Source organism: Triplophysa rosa, linkage group LG13 (assembly GCF_024868665.1).
Source record: "Triplophysa rosa linkage group LG13, Trosa_1v2, whole genome shotgun sequence".
Classification (NCBI taxonomy): Eukaryota; Metazoa; Chordata; class Actinopteri; order Cypriniformes; family Nemacheilidae; genus Triplophysa; species Triplophysa rosa.
In genome coordinates, this window is record NC_079902.1 from 11,469,598 (window position 1) to 11,484,359 (window position 14,762).

Below are 14,762 nucleotides of genomic sequence, written 5' to 3' on the forward strand. Positions count from 1 at the left end.
AGGCAATACACACAGTACACATGCAGAGGTTATTTTATTGCTCAGATGTTGCTTTTTCATAACTCAAGAGATTTGATGCTGACAGTTGTTTAATTTGAGTTCACGGTCGTTTCATTGAAGTTTCAACTTAGTCTTTGATGTTTTTATCAACTAGTTAAATTTGTTTAAGGTAAAAACACATAAACAAGTGGGACAAATATTAAAATACAGCTGCGTAAAAAATTAAGAGACCATTTCAAAATTATTTTTAGTTTTTCTGAATGTACAGAGTAGGTAAAATTCTATGAACTACTAAAAATATTTATCCCAAATTTCAATTAAAAACATTGTTTCTATTTGCATGTATTTGCAGAAAATGAAAACAGAAAAGATGCTCTGTATTATTTCAGACCTCAAATACTGCAAAGATAACACATTCATATTCACTTTTAAGCATTACAACAGTAATATTTAGTATTTAGGAAAAGTTACAAATTATTTTTTGTAACCTGGATTTTTATTACAGTTTTCATGTGTCTTGTCATTCTGTCAGTCTTTCACATTGCTGTTGGATGACTTCATGTCACTCCTGAGGTTTGATTTAGTTAAAATTCAACAGACACTGGACTGGAATGGCCACAATACATCTGATTAAATGAACATTTGGAAGGGTCTCTTAATATATGCTCACTTTGTGACATTTTGAAGAAATCTTTTTAAACTCTAATAGAGACATTTGTGAGATTCAGGAGAAATATCTAAGATGCAGAAAACTTTTCATTGAATCTCACTGATGTCCAGGAGAAATAACCGAAATATTAAAGAGACTTGGTTGTTGTTGTCCTTAACTGTATGTGGCATTGGATCAAAGCGTCTGCTAAATGAATAAATGCAAAAGTGAGACATCATCTGTGATTTTTCTTTTTTTATGGTCAGATGTAAACACAACGACTTACTAGTGATTATCTCACCATTGGCAGAAAGCCACAAGAATTTACAGCTCTGTAAAAGTCTGTTGACCAAACAAAGTGGGACATTTTTAATTATATGCACCTTGCCCATTCACAATGGGGGATCGGGAAGAAAAACTCCCTACGTGCGTTAATCTAGTCCTGTCCGTATGTTAATGTTCTCCGCATTTTCAATTGAATCCACTGGAGGGGAAATTCGATCTCAGCAACTAAGATCACATGCCACGTTTAATACCATCCAAAGCAACCTCTTCATACCGCTGCCTTCGTTTGGAGGGATTTAAGCCCACAGGGAGGAAGTCCACCATTTGGACCAGCGGCTGCGTAGTGGTGGGATCAACAGGAAAGCATGCGACTTAATTAATTCTAGACCCTGAACTCAGCATGCCAGCCAGTGAGAACCAGGCCTAGCGCAGAAAAGAGATGGAGGCCTTCTCTCAGGGGGTCCCCTGGATGCCCGTGGGCCCATTTTAGCACAGCCGACTTTAAAACAGAGGAAGGAGGCAAATAAATAAAGCCTCTGCGCTGAACGTTCCTCGAGATTTCTCTGCAATTACGACAGAGCTTGAACGCGAGCCAGAGGACAATTAACTTTTTCTTTCCCTACGTCCACCGACAAGCCAGCGGTTAAACATTCCACTGGCCCTGAAAGGCCGATTTTTCATTGTGACAGCGTCTCACTGTACCACGAGTCCAATTAAAGCTGAGGTGTAATTCAATACAGCTTTTATATACACTACACCCTAAATCAGACAAGGTGTGTTCATGTGAATAAGCGAGTGAGGAATGTGTATGTGTGTGTGTGTGTGTTTTGGAGTGTGTGAGGTTATTGTTCTGCATATGTGTGTGTGTGTATGAGAGGTCCTAAGAAATGTTCAAGGAGAGAAACTCTTTTTACAAAAATAAGAGTTTGGAACTGAAAGGGCGTAGAAAAGGGTCTATGGTTACCACAAGCTTTCCGCTGTAGGCTTTCAAAACAGGGATGACAACAAACATGTGTACGGCCCAACTCCACAATGTGACTAATAATATCCTGTTATAATGAGCCACAAACACTTGTGTTAAATAGTGTGAATGACGTTGTCAGGAACCATAGAACGGGAAGACGGCCCGGTAAACTCGTGTTCTTGGATCTGATATAACCCGAACAAAATTAGTGGCAATTAGTGGGACGGGTATGTGGAGGCTGGCACGCTAAATATAGGAAACAGACAACGCTCCCAACAATGGACATGACCAACATGGGACAGTCTGAAGCAATAGCAGAAAGGCTCACAGAGGCTATCGGTTTTCAGGAGTATCAGTCCCCAGGAGTCCCCACCATGCAAGCAGAGTCTAATCGGCTTTATCACAGAGATACGAGCTCCGGTTACAGAGGTGAAAGGTCAACAGTCAGCCATTAATTGGTAATGGTAGGCTTGGGCCGGCTTAATGCCAGCAGCGCAATACATCACACACAACAAACAGAAACACAGAAACTAATTCGAGATGTGTATTGCAGCCCTCCACAGTAAGAATGAGACACTAGCTAACTGCGGAAAAAAGAGCTGGTTTGTTTCTCAACCTGCTGAAGAAGAATTAAAAGTCCCTTGTGTTTGAAGAGACGGAACGTGGGTGTTTAGATTCTTATGCTATATGTTTCTCTTAACCCCGGAGAAAGTCTTTGTTCTAAATAAAGCAACAATACAGGATGCTGAACAACTCCCAAACAAACCGACTCGAGAACCGTGAGGAGAATTCTTATTAGTGGTATGATGCTAAACATGTTGCTATCACTCATAAAGCTGCAGAAAAGCATGATGGGGAACTGTGAATGTTTATATGGTATGTTCAATAAAGACGTGAAAATTAGTGCTGTCAAATGATTAATCGCGATTAATCGCACCCAGAATAAAAGATTGTGTTCACATAATACTGTACGTGTCTGTGTACTGTGCATATTAATTTTGTATTTATAAAAACATACTTGCATATGCTTAAGATAAGTCCATGTAGATATTTCCTAAATATGTATACATGTACTGTATGTGTATATAAATACTAAATAAATATGCACAGTACACAGACATATATTATGTAAACACAAACTTTTATTCTGGATGTGATTATTCACGATTAATCGTATGACAGCCCTAATGAAAATATAAGCTTGCATGATATTTAACTAGGCAGAAAGTGTTTGTCTATTGCTGTGTTAGACAGTATTCAGGACCTTTTTAGAAATCCAGGTAAAATCCAGCAAATTAAGATTTCTGCAATTACACTAAAATTAAAAGAAAAACCCTAATAAAAGTTGCAACCGTGACTCTTGAACCTTGGCCCTCTCCTGAGGTACCAACTGACTGTATTGTTACTTTTCTATGCATTCAGATGTAAGATTTTTGTTAAAAAAATGTTAAAAATCTGTAGAATTCCATCAAAGCAGAACCACCTAGCAACCAAACAAAACACCATAGCAACCACAAAGCAACGTGCTAACCACCACTCAGAACACCTTAGCAACTGCATAGCAATGCCCTCCAACAACACCATTGCACTATAGCAGTATCTTCTGATCGGACAAGAACCATTCACAAACTTTCACAAAACAAAATGCACAAAAGTATAAACATGAACTTGGCACTAAAGATATTTCATATACTACTTCATACACTCTCATCAGTCTGTATAAATAGTCTGGAACATTCATCAAAACCCAATAGGTCTTTTAAATGATCTGAAATACAGTTCATCAGACAACACAGAAGATCAGTGACAACTGCCAGACAGACCTTCACCTGGACATACAGTTGGTGTGTTTATTCTGGAGCTACTGTCTGCTTTACAGGTGCTCTTCAGGACTAGATAAAGCGCATGGAATGTCAGTCTCCAAACACAGGTGCTTCTTATGAAAGTGGCCAATAATGGTCCACATTGCTGCTACATTTGTGGAGCCGGGGCGGGTTGTGAAAACACAAAGATTCCTTCAGCTAAAACGCTCCTCATAACAGAAACGAGAAAACCATTTACCTTTTCAGACGGTTGTTTTTATAGCTATCATACCAAGCAATGGATTGTAAATCACAAAATATCATTAAACTACTGGTTTGCTGTAGATTACCAGATTCTGATGCACCAGCTGAAAGTCAATAAAGTCAGCAATTGTATTGTTGTACACATTAACTGTTCAGGTGTTAAAGCAGAGATTTTAATCTCACAATGAAATATTATATTATGAAAGCGTTGGAAACAATATAACAAAATAATAATCAATATAATAAAACTATTAAAAATCACCAAATAATTAATATAATGTCACCCAGTCTGTGAAAACCCATCTAGTCATTTGTTAAAATTTTACATGAAATCATCCTACATAAGGTAAAAAACATTAGGTGAACATATCATCTTGATATCTTTAATATCTTTAACAATACCATGTCAAGAGACATGTCATCAGAGTGAAATTAATGATTAGAATTAAACTTTGATGCTCATTTTGAGACTTTAGCCTGGTTTTTACAGACTGGGTCACATATTATATAATGATATCATAAAATAAAAAATAAAAATAAAATAATATTCAATATAATAAAACTACTGCTAAACAATAAATAATTAAAAATTAAGAATTGTCATAATAATATAATAAAAAAGCCATTATAACAAACAAAAACCGCTTCAATCTCAACAAATGTAAGATAATTTGTAAACACACACTATATTCTCCACAGTGTCCCTGCAGCTGTAAGCTTCACTCTCAGGTCAATACTGCTGCTGCTGCTGGGTCTGCTGTGGACAGAAGAGGAATGTGACCGTCTGCTTCCACACCCATCACCCTGACCACAGGCCCACTCCAGCAGGCAGCCAGCAGCTAGCCAAGAAAAACTAGCCAATCGTGAGGAGGCCAAGACACAGAAAACTGAGACACAGCTAAAACATAGTACAACACAGCTATAGTCCGATTAGACACAGCAAGAAATAACAAAACACAACTACAGCCATACGAATAAACAAATATACTGTTGCACAGGAAGACAGCTACAGTAGACCGAGACACAACTACAGCAAACCAAGACACAACTGTTGCACAGTGCACAGCTGCAGTACACCAAAACACAGTTACATCACACTGCATAATGAGAGAGACTATAGTGGGTGGGGCCAGGGTTGCCAGATCTGCATAACAAAACCAACCCATTGGCCAATTAAATACTCGAAATAAGCCGTTCCTAACATACATTTTACAGTCACTGTTATGCAGTACTCACAAGTTCGTCTTGAAAATCTCAGTAAAGTAGTAATCTTAAGCACAGTCTGTTTTTATAAATAACTTTATCTAAAAGGCATAATTCTGTCATCATTTACTCAAAAATGGTGTATGAACAAACCTGTATGACTTTCTTTCTTCTGCAGCACACAAAATAAGATATTTTGAAGGATGTTGGTAACCGAACAGCGATGGCACCCATTGACTTGCATTGGTTTTGTGTCCATACAATAGAAGTGAATGGATGCCGCCGTTGTTCGGTTACCAACATTCTTTAAAATATCTTCATTTGGGTTTCTGCAAGAGAAAGAAAGTCATGCAGGTTTGTTCATACATCATTTTTAAGTAAATGGTGACAGAATTTTCCTTTTTGGGTGAACTATCCCTTTAATTCTGTATCCATATTATGTTAAGTATTGAAGTACTGTGCTTCAGTGGCTCAGGAAGCACCTTCTGTACCATCCCTTTCTAATTAAGAATGACAGCCGTTAAAAAATCCTTCCACCTTTAACCCGTGGAATTAAAAACAACCTGCGGCAACAGTTTGAACCCAATTCTGTGGGAAACCTGTGGACTTGGCAACCCTGGGTGGGGCGTTCGTGAGAACAGATAGAGGGGTACATCTACTGGAGGGATGACTGAGAAAGTAAAAAAGTGAGAAATAAAATAAGTCTGTCGGGGGTAAAGTATACTAAAGGAGGAAACCCCCTGTCTTCTGTAATGACTTAAACAGTGTAACAAAGTAAATATGACTTTACATTTAGAGATAACTGATTCTTTTTCTTGAACCATCACAGCCTCATGTCAGCATTCCCCTTTAAACTCTCAATGGGCTCCATTGTGGGGAAAATTCATGTCAACACATATTAATTAGCACAACTCAGTGTGAGCCCGTGTCATGATTCACTTCAGTCACACTGCTGCTCTCTCACTAAATGTGTACATTACTAGATTTATAGATATTTTAGCACTGACGTTCATACAACATGAGAGAGAAACACTCAGAGGGAAACAACATACTGGAGTATTGAACCTCAGAGAATATCATTTCTAGTGTAATGGTCAAGGCTTACATAAGAAATCAACACACAAAGACAAACTGAGTTTTTTGAGTATATTATATGAGTACTTACTTTGCCTTGTAATACTGTCCAAGCATATCATCAGTTCCAGAGAAGCTGTTAACTGAAACTTTAAGAACCAGAAACTGAAACCTGACAAAAAATAGTTGATGTAAAACCATGATGATTATAATCAAGCTATGACAGTTTTACCAATAGTAAAAAACGTTTTCTGAACAAAACTTGTGACAAACTTGCTATTAAGTTGCAAGGGTGGTCGCCAGGGCATGGCTGTATGGTTGCCAAGATGTTCTGAGTGGTTAACAATGTGTTCAAAATATTTTTAGGGTAAACTGGATGGTTTCCAGGTTTTTACATACTTAGTGACGTCAGCCACCCCAAGTCTCAATGATATTCTGGTCTCTGGATGTCCATCGAGTTCTACTTCAATGTAAATTTCACCCATTTCATCATCTACCAGACGAAAGCTGATTGCTTAGAAAAGCAATAGCACGTTTCCCCTCAACAAGCCGCGTGAGTTGAGGTATGATTCATGTCTGTAACCCAAATAGCACGAGACGAAGATTAATACTTGGGGTTTGGGGTCAGCACCACTAAGTTTAGTAGAAACGATATGGAAATATTCTGTAAGGGAGAGTCCAAATATTTTCAATGTAGCGTTTATAAATGCCATGAATGGAAATGACTTTCCTCATGTTTACAAATGTTAAAACTTTCACCACTCTCGATGCCCCCCATAGCTCGTGGATGACCCACAGTAGGTTAGACGCAGTTTGTGTTTCCAGACGGACATGACGCAGGAAGATGTCTGGAATCAATTTAGCATGTCAAAAACACATACTAATGTAAATAAAAGTCTTACACAAACAAACACTCCTTTGGAAATTCTCAGGAGCGTGAAAAGACTCTAATGGGTTTATTAACTTGTCCTAACCCAGTTGTTGAGTTCCTTTTGCTATTCCCCAACGTTTCATATGACAATATCACCTTTGTTAGTCTTTTGAAACTGGTCTACCCCATAAACAATGTTTGGAAGCCATAAACTCACAGCCACCATATTAAGTGTTTTACAATGAGGTTTACAGTACATACAATCTATCTATAGAAACTAGCTGTCTAGCTCTTGTGCATATTTAGGGAGGCACTGTTTACACAAATGGTGGTTGGGTATCATTATTTTGTCTGTGTGTGTGTGGTTATCTGTATAAGCGTGTACGGTGTGGGAGGGATTGTTGTTTATAACGTGAGGAAGAAATCAGGAAGCATTAGAAGGAGCCTGTTTCTTATGGCGAACTTCCTCTCTCTCGGTCTCGCTCGCTCACTCTCTGATCAGGATTATTCGCAGATGCGATGGTGCCATTGCCTCTTCCTCAAAGAGGAAGGAAACAAACCATGTGCTCATGTGCATGATCTCATACAAACAGCCCCAGATGAGGATTAATAAAATGATACAGGTGATAAACAGAGAGACTTGATCATTTTCTTTAGCTCAACATTTACTTCATTTAGTTTTGGGTGAACTATCCCTTTCGTTTCACTGCAAGACGTGCAGGACATTTTTAACAATTGGGTGCTCACAGAACCAGTTTCAACCCGCCGTTTTGAAAGACACAGTCAATGCAAAACCATTAACTGATAATGCGAAACAGAAGGGAAATTCATTCGCTAACATGTAAACTGGCTGTGTTTTCAAACATCATATATTAAGAGAAGGTAAAGACAACTGAAAATGACTTCGCTCTTGCTCATTTCCTGAACATTTTTGCTGTGTTCATTTCCAGGTGTTTCAGATTGATTTCCACATTATACATTATGTGCAGACATCTGTGCTGTCTGTAGCTCCAAGCACCTGGACCACTGCAGCCAAACATCTGCAATCCAAACACTATTGTATATGCCCTTATACAGTATATACACAAACATGGACATGCATTCTCATACCTGCACACAACCCCCCCCCCCACACACACCCCACACATACTGTACAACCGCAACACACAGACATTTACCTAACTATTTAAAAGAGCTCATGAGAACACTTTATTATAAGGTTGTATTTGTTAGTAAATTTATTATCTAACATGAGCATTAAAGTTTTGCAGCATTTATACATTTTTGTTAAAGTTCCACTACATGAAATTTAGCAGCATCTAGCGTTGAGGTTGTGAATTGCAACCAACGGCTCACTCCACCCCACAGCCCTTCCTTTCAAAGCACTATGGTGGCTAACACAGGACTAAATGTCGTTACGTTTTCCCTTCTTTGCCGAAAGAGATAATGTATATTTACAAAAGCCCCTCTGTAGAGCAGTTTGTCCATTTAGGGCTTCTGTAGAAACAACATGGTGAATTCCATCCAAGGGGACCCTCGGTGTATGTAGATAGAAATAGCTCATTCAAAGGTAATAAAAACATAACGCTTCATTATGAAAGGTCTTTATCGACCTCTGAAGACATAGTTATGTATATTTTATTGCATTTCTGTCAATAGATCCTCCAAAAAACGACACATGGGACCTTTAACTAATGTTAATAAATACAACCTTAGTGTATATAAAATATTTATGCCTAGGTAAGTAAGCTTAGGTTACTAAAAATCCGCAATAAAAATAAAACATACATCCAAAAAAAATGCATTTTCCTTAATAAATGACTCTAGGATGAACATTAATTGCGTTATATTCATAAAATATCTGGGTGGTTTAACTTTCTGGAGATTGTACTCAAGACAAAGTAAACTTATAGACCTAACTTTGTACATTTATGTAATAAATACATAAATACAGCTTTCTTGTGGCGCAGTGGTTAGAGCATGGCACTAGCAATGCCAAGGTCATGGGTTCGATCCCAGGGGATTTGCACATATTTAGAAACAAATGTACAATGCAATGCAAGTCGCTTTGGATAAAAGCGTCTGATAAATGTAAATAAACATATCCAAAGAGAGAATCTATTATACAAAGTATTTAGCTCACTTCAGGTGACAAATTTGTCCTCATAGGAATACCTAAATAAATCCAGACATACATAAGCATACTGTACACTTGCATTAACACAAACTCACATGCACAGATAGACACAGCATGGCACTATAGCACCAGGCAGGCGGGCCTCATATGCAGCTTGTTTACGGCTGTGGTGCAGACAGACTGCAGAATGCCCGTGTGCTGTAATGGAAAACGTGTGCTGTACTCCTCACCTATCAGGTGCTAGGGGTCAGGGGTGCCACATGGAGCTGGTTAGCATTCCAATCTCAACATCAGAGGAAGGATGAAACAATTTGAGCGGCAAGAAAAGCGTACGTTCTGTTAACCGTGCTAAAGTATCCGTGCATGGTGTCTGTCTCGCAAATTCACACTGTCCATCACCATCTAAAAAATTAACACCCATACCTCTCCGTCTCTCTATATCTTGAGTAAATCTGTAGCAGACCTGAGACTCGGGCCCAGCCCACTCTCACACAGCGAGCTACATGTTTCACATTACAGGCATATTTCCACATTGTATTTTGCTAACCCTTGCCTGCTGATAAAAGGCCAAAGAGCTTCAAAGAAAAAATGCTCCTCAGCACTTACAGTGAACGAACGTCTCCTGAGCGCTGGAAAATAACAAGAGCTCTTTTGACAGGACCCATGCTGAGCGGCCAGGGCCGAGGAGCCCGGCGCAGTCTGACCGGCCCTCGCAAAATTCCCCCGCTGGAGGGGTCCGGCCCTTCAGTGATAGCTACATTCATCAAGTCCTCCTGGGCTTCCACCATGATAAAATGAGAAAAGACCCGGGGAGCTTGGAGAGGGTGAAAATGTGGAAGGCAAACAGCAGACCCCAAGCAATAGTAGCAGACAGAATGAGATACTTTGTTTTAGCCTATGGACACACAAATCAGCGGGAGGGGAATAAAAAAGAAGGAAAGTCATAAAGGAGCAATTAGGGATGCACCGAAACGAAAATTCTTGGCCGAAGCCGAACATGATGTGAAACACTTGGCCGAAGGCCAAATAATACCAAACACCAAACATGGTTTTTTGCATTGCTTCTATTTATTAAGCTATTTTTTTTCACTATTGCACAAACTGAATAGTCAAAATGTGCTTTTTGTAATTTGTCTTGCTTTTCAATAAAATACAATACAACTTTATATAAAATTGAGCAAAACAAAGTAAATTCAAACAAAAAATTGAGCCCTCTCCCTTCATGAATAGCCTATATTAATTAGGCCTATAACTGACTGCTAAAAGAATGTAATGTAAGTTACTCTGTACCCCTACAACAAAACACTTCATTAAAGAGTACATTCCTCAATATTTTTAAGGGCTTATTTTGGTTTATGGAGTGTCCGACAACAAGTTTATGTACATACATGATGTAAAAATACTATTATTTCGTAATAATAAGCAGTTTTTATTACCTTATTTCTTGACTGACTCTCAAATGATTCGTTCCGCGATTCATCTGTGTAATCTCCGCCTTTCCGCCAGCGTAGTCTGATCTGATTGGTCAGATAGTGTAGTCTGCTGTGATTGGTCAGATGGTCTAGTCTGCTGTGATTGGTCAAATGGTCTAGTCTGCTGTGATTGGTCAAATGGTCTAGTCTGCTGTGATTGGTCAAACGCGTTCAGCATGTGTCGCAAATGGACCGCCTATCATTACTGCTGTATTACGGTTTGCAGGTGGTTGGACATTAACAGTGTATAGAGAGAGATGGCGTCGATTTGACCTCACCAGTTCGAGCCCGAGTCTGACGAATCATTCTTTAATCCTTATACAGATGCCAGTAAGAAAAAGGACTGTTTTAGACACTTCTCTTGTAACAGTTAGTTATCACGGCATACAGTGTACGGTGTTCGTATCTTCAGATGTTATTATAACTATAGTACACCACGCAGTTCTTGAAATAAAGACTTTGCGAGTTAATATGGTTGAACACTTACATTAGCGCAACGAGTTTATAGCTAACGTTAGGTAAACAAACAGTAACAACCCCAAAAATAACGGTAACGTTAGCTAAACACAGACATGAGATAACGTCACACAAATTTAATTTTAAGTAAAGACAAAAATAAACTGTCACACTTACAGGTTGTGATTCGGTGGAGCTTACAGGTCCAAATAAAGTTGGTATTGCAACATCTTTTAAGGAAAGACGTTTAATGTATCCTGCAGTAAAGGCGCCAAGATTGATGAAGCAATCTTCGGTAAAATGACGCGCGCAAAGTAAAACGTTCGGTTTATACTCCTTTGGTGTCGTTTGAAAAATAAATATTAACCATTTTTTCCTCAGAAGTTCTTCCTTTGGTAGTGAAAATAAGACTGACTTAGTTTCACTACATAGAACACAGCTTCTCTTAGACATGATGCACACGTCACGAACGAGCTAGTACTGTTTGGGGAGGAGAGAGTTAAGTTTTCGCAGTCAGTAGGCGGGGATTTTTCTAGTGACGTAGGTACATTGTGGTTAAAGATTCGGACAGGTCATGGCTTGTTTGCGTGATTCAGAGTCGATTACCTTTTTTTATAAGCTAAAAACTTTGTTATTCGTTCACCTTCGGATTTACAACTTGGCAGATTGCTTACATTCAAACACGGCAAAATTAAACACTTCATGAAATGTATTTTTTATGATCTCGAGGAATGTACTCTTTAAAAACTGTCATTCCACATTAGGCCATAAGATAAAAATACGAATAAAAGAAAACTGTTGGATTATTATAGGCTACATTGCAAAAAGATTTAAAGAAAAAAAAACATCCAATGCAAGCAATTCTGACTGACAACCATTTCAGTTCACGTCTCTCCTCCAAACTCCGCCCACAAAAGATGACCGTTCTCTCAGAAGGTGCACACAGAACATACTTTGACAAGTTGTTTAGTACAGTGAACTGTGTGCACGCGACGACTGTATGATGTCGCGAGCGGCGGGGCTACTGTCAGACCGCCCGCTTCCGTCTGAAGTCAAGTTACCGACCGGTAAAGACGCTTTCATTCGGAAATTTACTTCCGTGCGGCAAGTCCCGTGCTGTGTCTTTCTCTGACACTTTAAAATACTCCCACACACGCACACACACACACACACACACACACACACACACACACACACACACGCACACGCACACACACACACACTGCCAAAATGTTTGCGGCAGTAATAAAGCGCACGCGTGTCTCTCTCTCTCTCTGCGCTGGTTGCTGCTTGATCGTATCACGAGTCATGTTCGGTAAAATTTCTTCGGCCATTTCACACATTCACACATTTCACACACGTTTTTTGCTATTTTCGGCCGAACATTTTCGGTGGCCGAACATTCGGTGCATAGGAGCAATAGAGAAAAGGAGAAATGAAAGGCTGTGATGACAGCTGGGCTTGAGATTTATGGTGCAGGATTATGAACCCAACTAAAAGTGATGGGATAGAGAAAGAGAGCAGGTGTATGTCTTTGGTATATCTCTCTCATGCTCACAATTACAAGAACATATTTTTAAAAGCCCTCCACCATTTTAAACACTCAGAAATTGTAGACTAGTTATGTTTTTTCAATGCTTGCAAAAAAGTACCAAAAAAGATATTACTCCGTGTATATTTTAGTTTTTTAGCAGATGCTTTTAGCTAAAGTGACTTACATGTAATATTAAAACCGGTAAAAGCAATAATTCAATAGACAACAAAATGCAAATAGCGCAATTTTCACAAATGTATTTGGAGTAGAGGACAAAGTGCAGAAGTTTTTCGTTGTTGTTGCGGAACAAGCCCTTTTTAGTGATGTTCTCCTGAAAAACACACAAAACTAACTGACTGACTGACTGACAGACCAACCAACTAACTACTTACTCATTGCATTATTTAGATTCTGAATCAATACAGCCATGACAAATTAAATATTTTTACTTTAGTAATATTACTATTAATATTTGTCATTAAATCACATTTATGAAAAAAATGTGCCACTCATTTTTTTGTAAAACACACACTCACACAAGTTTATTTTTCTTACTCTGGTGGCGGAAATTTGTGCTTGTTTTAAGTATTAACGTCCTTCTTTTTTTTTTTACAGAAAGCAAGATTTAATATCTTAGGTTACTTTTCTTGTCACGTAATTGTTTCTTGATTGAAGAATATTTAAATATTTGAACTGCAAAACAAGACCAATCCTAAAGTGAGAAGTTCACAGCACTTTGATTATTGCTATTAAAGTGAGGGCAGATGACATGACCCCAGTGCTAGCTGTGTGTGTGTCGGGGTGTGTGCGCAGGACACACACAGCCCATGTCCTGGAATAGCTCTGCTGGCCTGGAATTCTCTGTAGAATGCACAGGCTGGTATGGGGTTTGGGGGCAGACCTGGGGGTGAGAAAACCTGGAATCTCCTTCGAGAGCCAGTTATCATTTATCAATCAATTTGGATCATTCGGAACATCCCGAAACGACTGGCCGGCTGACAACTTTGATGTAAACCAGAGCCATTGAGAGAGAGAGTTCTGCCAACTCCGTTGACTCCAATGGAACAGTTTTTTCACAGCAATGAAGGCTCTCAATAGTTCCCGGAAGTTACTAGTAGCGCATGGAGCTGCGACTAAACAGATCAACTGAGGTAAACTTCTAATCCATTTAAAGACGAAATCCATTTAATGAATAAAAAAATGAAAGAAATAAAGCATTTAAAGAGAAAACATAACTTCCTGGAACTATCTGAAGGCTCCATGAATCACGTGACGCTCCAGCGTTTTGGACTTCCGTTGGCAGAACTCTCTTTCTCAATGGCTCTGATGTAAACGGGGTCTGGACCAGAGCTGCAGCCTGTCTACACCCTGTTGTTGTTCTGCCCATCACGTCTCCCGGACCCCTGCACTGTGCTGAAGCAGAGCTTTGAGAAACAAGATCTACATATCGTCCATCTCGGTGCACAAGGCACAGACAGGCCTTCCATTAGTGAACGTGCCTGTGGATGACCTTCGGCAATGTGACCTTCTGACCCCCACTCCCTCCCTCCCTGAACTACCGAAATGGGATGAAAGACACCGAGGCCAATCCGTGTTTTACTGTGTCACCGGCAGATTTCTGCCTATCTGCTGTTATCTGTGAACCTGTTTCATCACAGGCCTTCCTCAAGGTCTTGACTCACACACACACACACACACACACACACACACACACACACACACACACACACACACACACACACACACACACACACACACACACACACACACNCACACACACACACACACACACACACACACACACACACACACACACACACACACACACACACACACACACACACACACACACACACACACATACAGACGGTTATAAAATTCCAAGACAGGAAAGATATATCGGCAACTGTTCGGCAAAGCAACCAAAACACATTCTCTTCATACTTAATAATTACGGCAGTAAATCCTCTTGGAGTGGGAAGGGGGACGTGTACATAAACACAATCCAGCCTCGGAGTTCAGAGAGCATTCAAACCTCACAGCTCCACGCT

General features: G+C 39.4%; 1 protein-coding gene across 1 annotated transcript in view; it reads right to left on the minus strand.

Moving 5' to 3' along the window:
- gpc3 (glypican 3) overlaps positions 1–14,762 on the minus strand; it is a 114,818-nt gene that overhangs the window by 3,949 nt on the left and 96,107 nt on the right. The window lies entirely within an intron of this gene.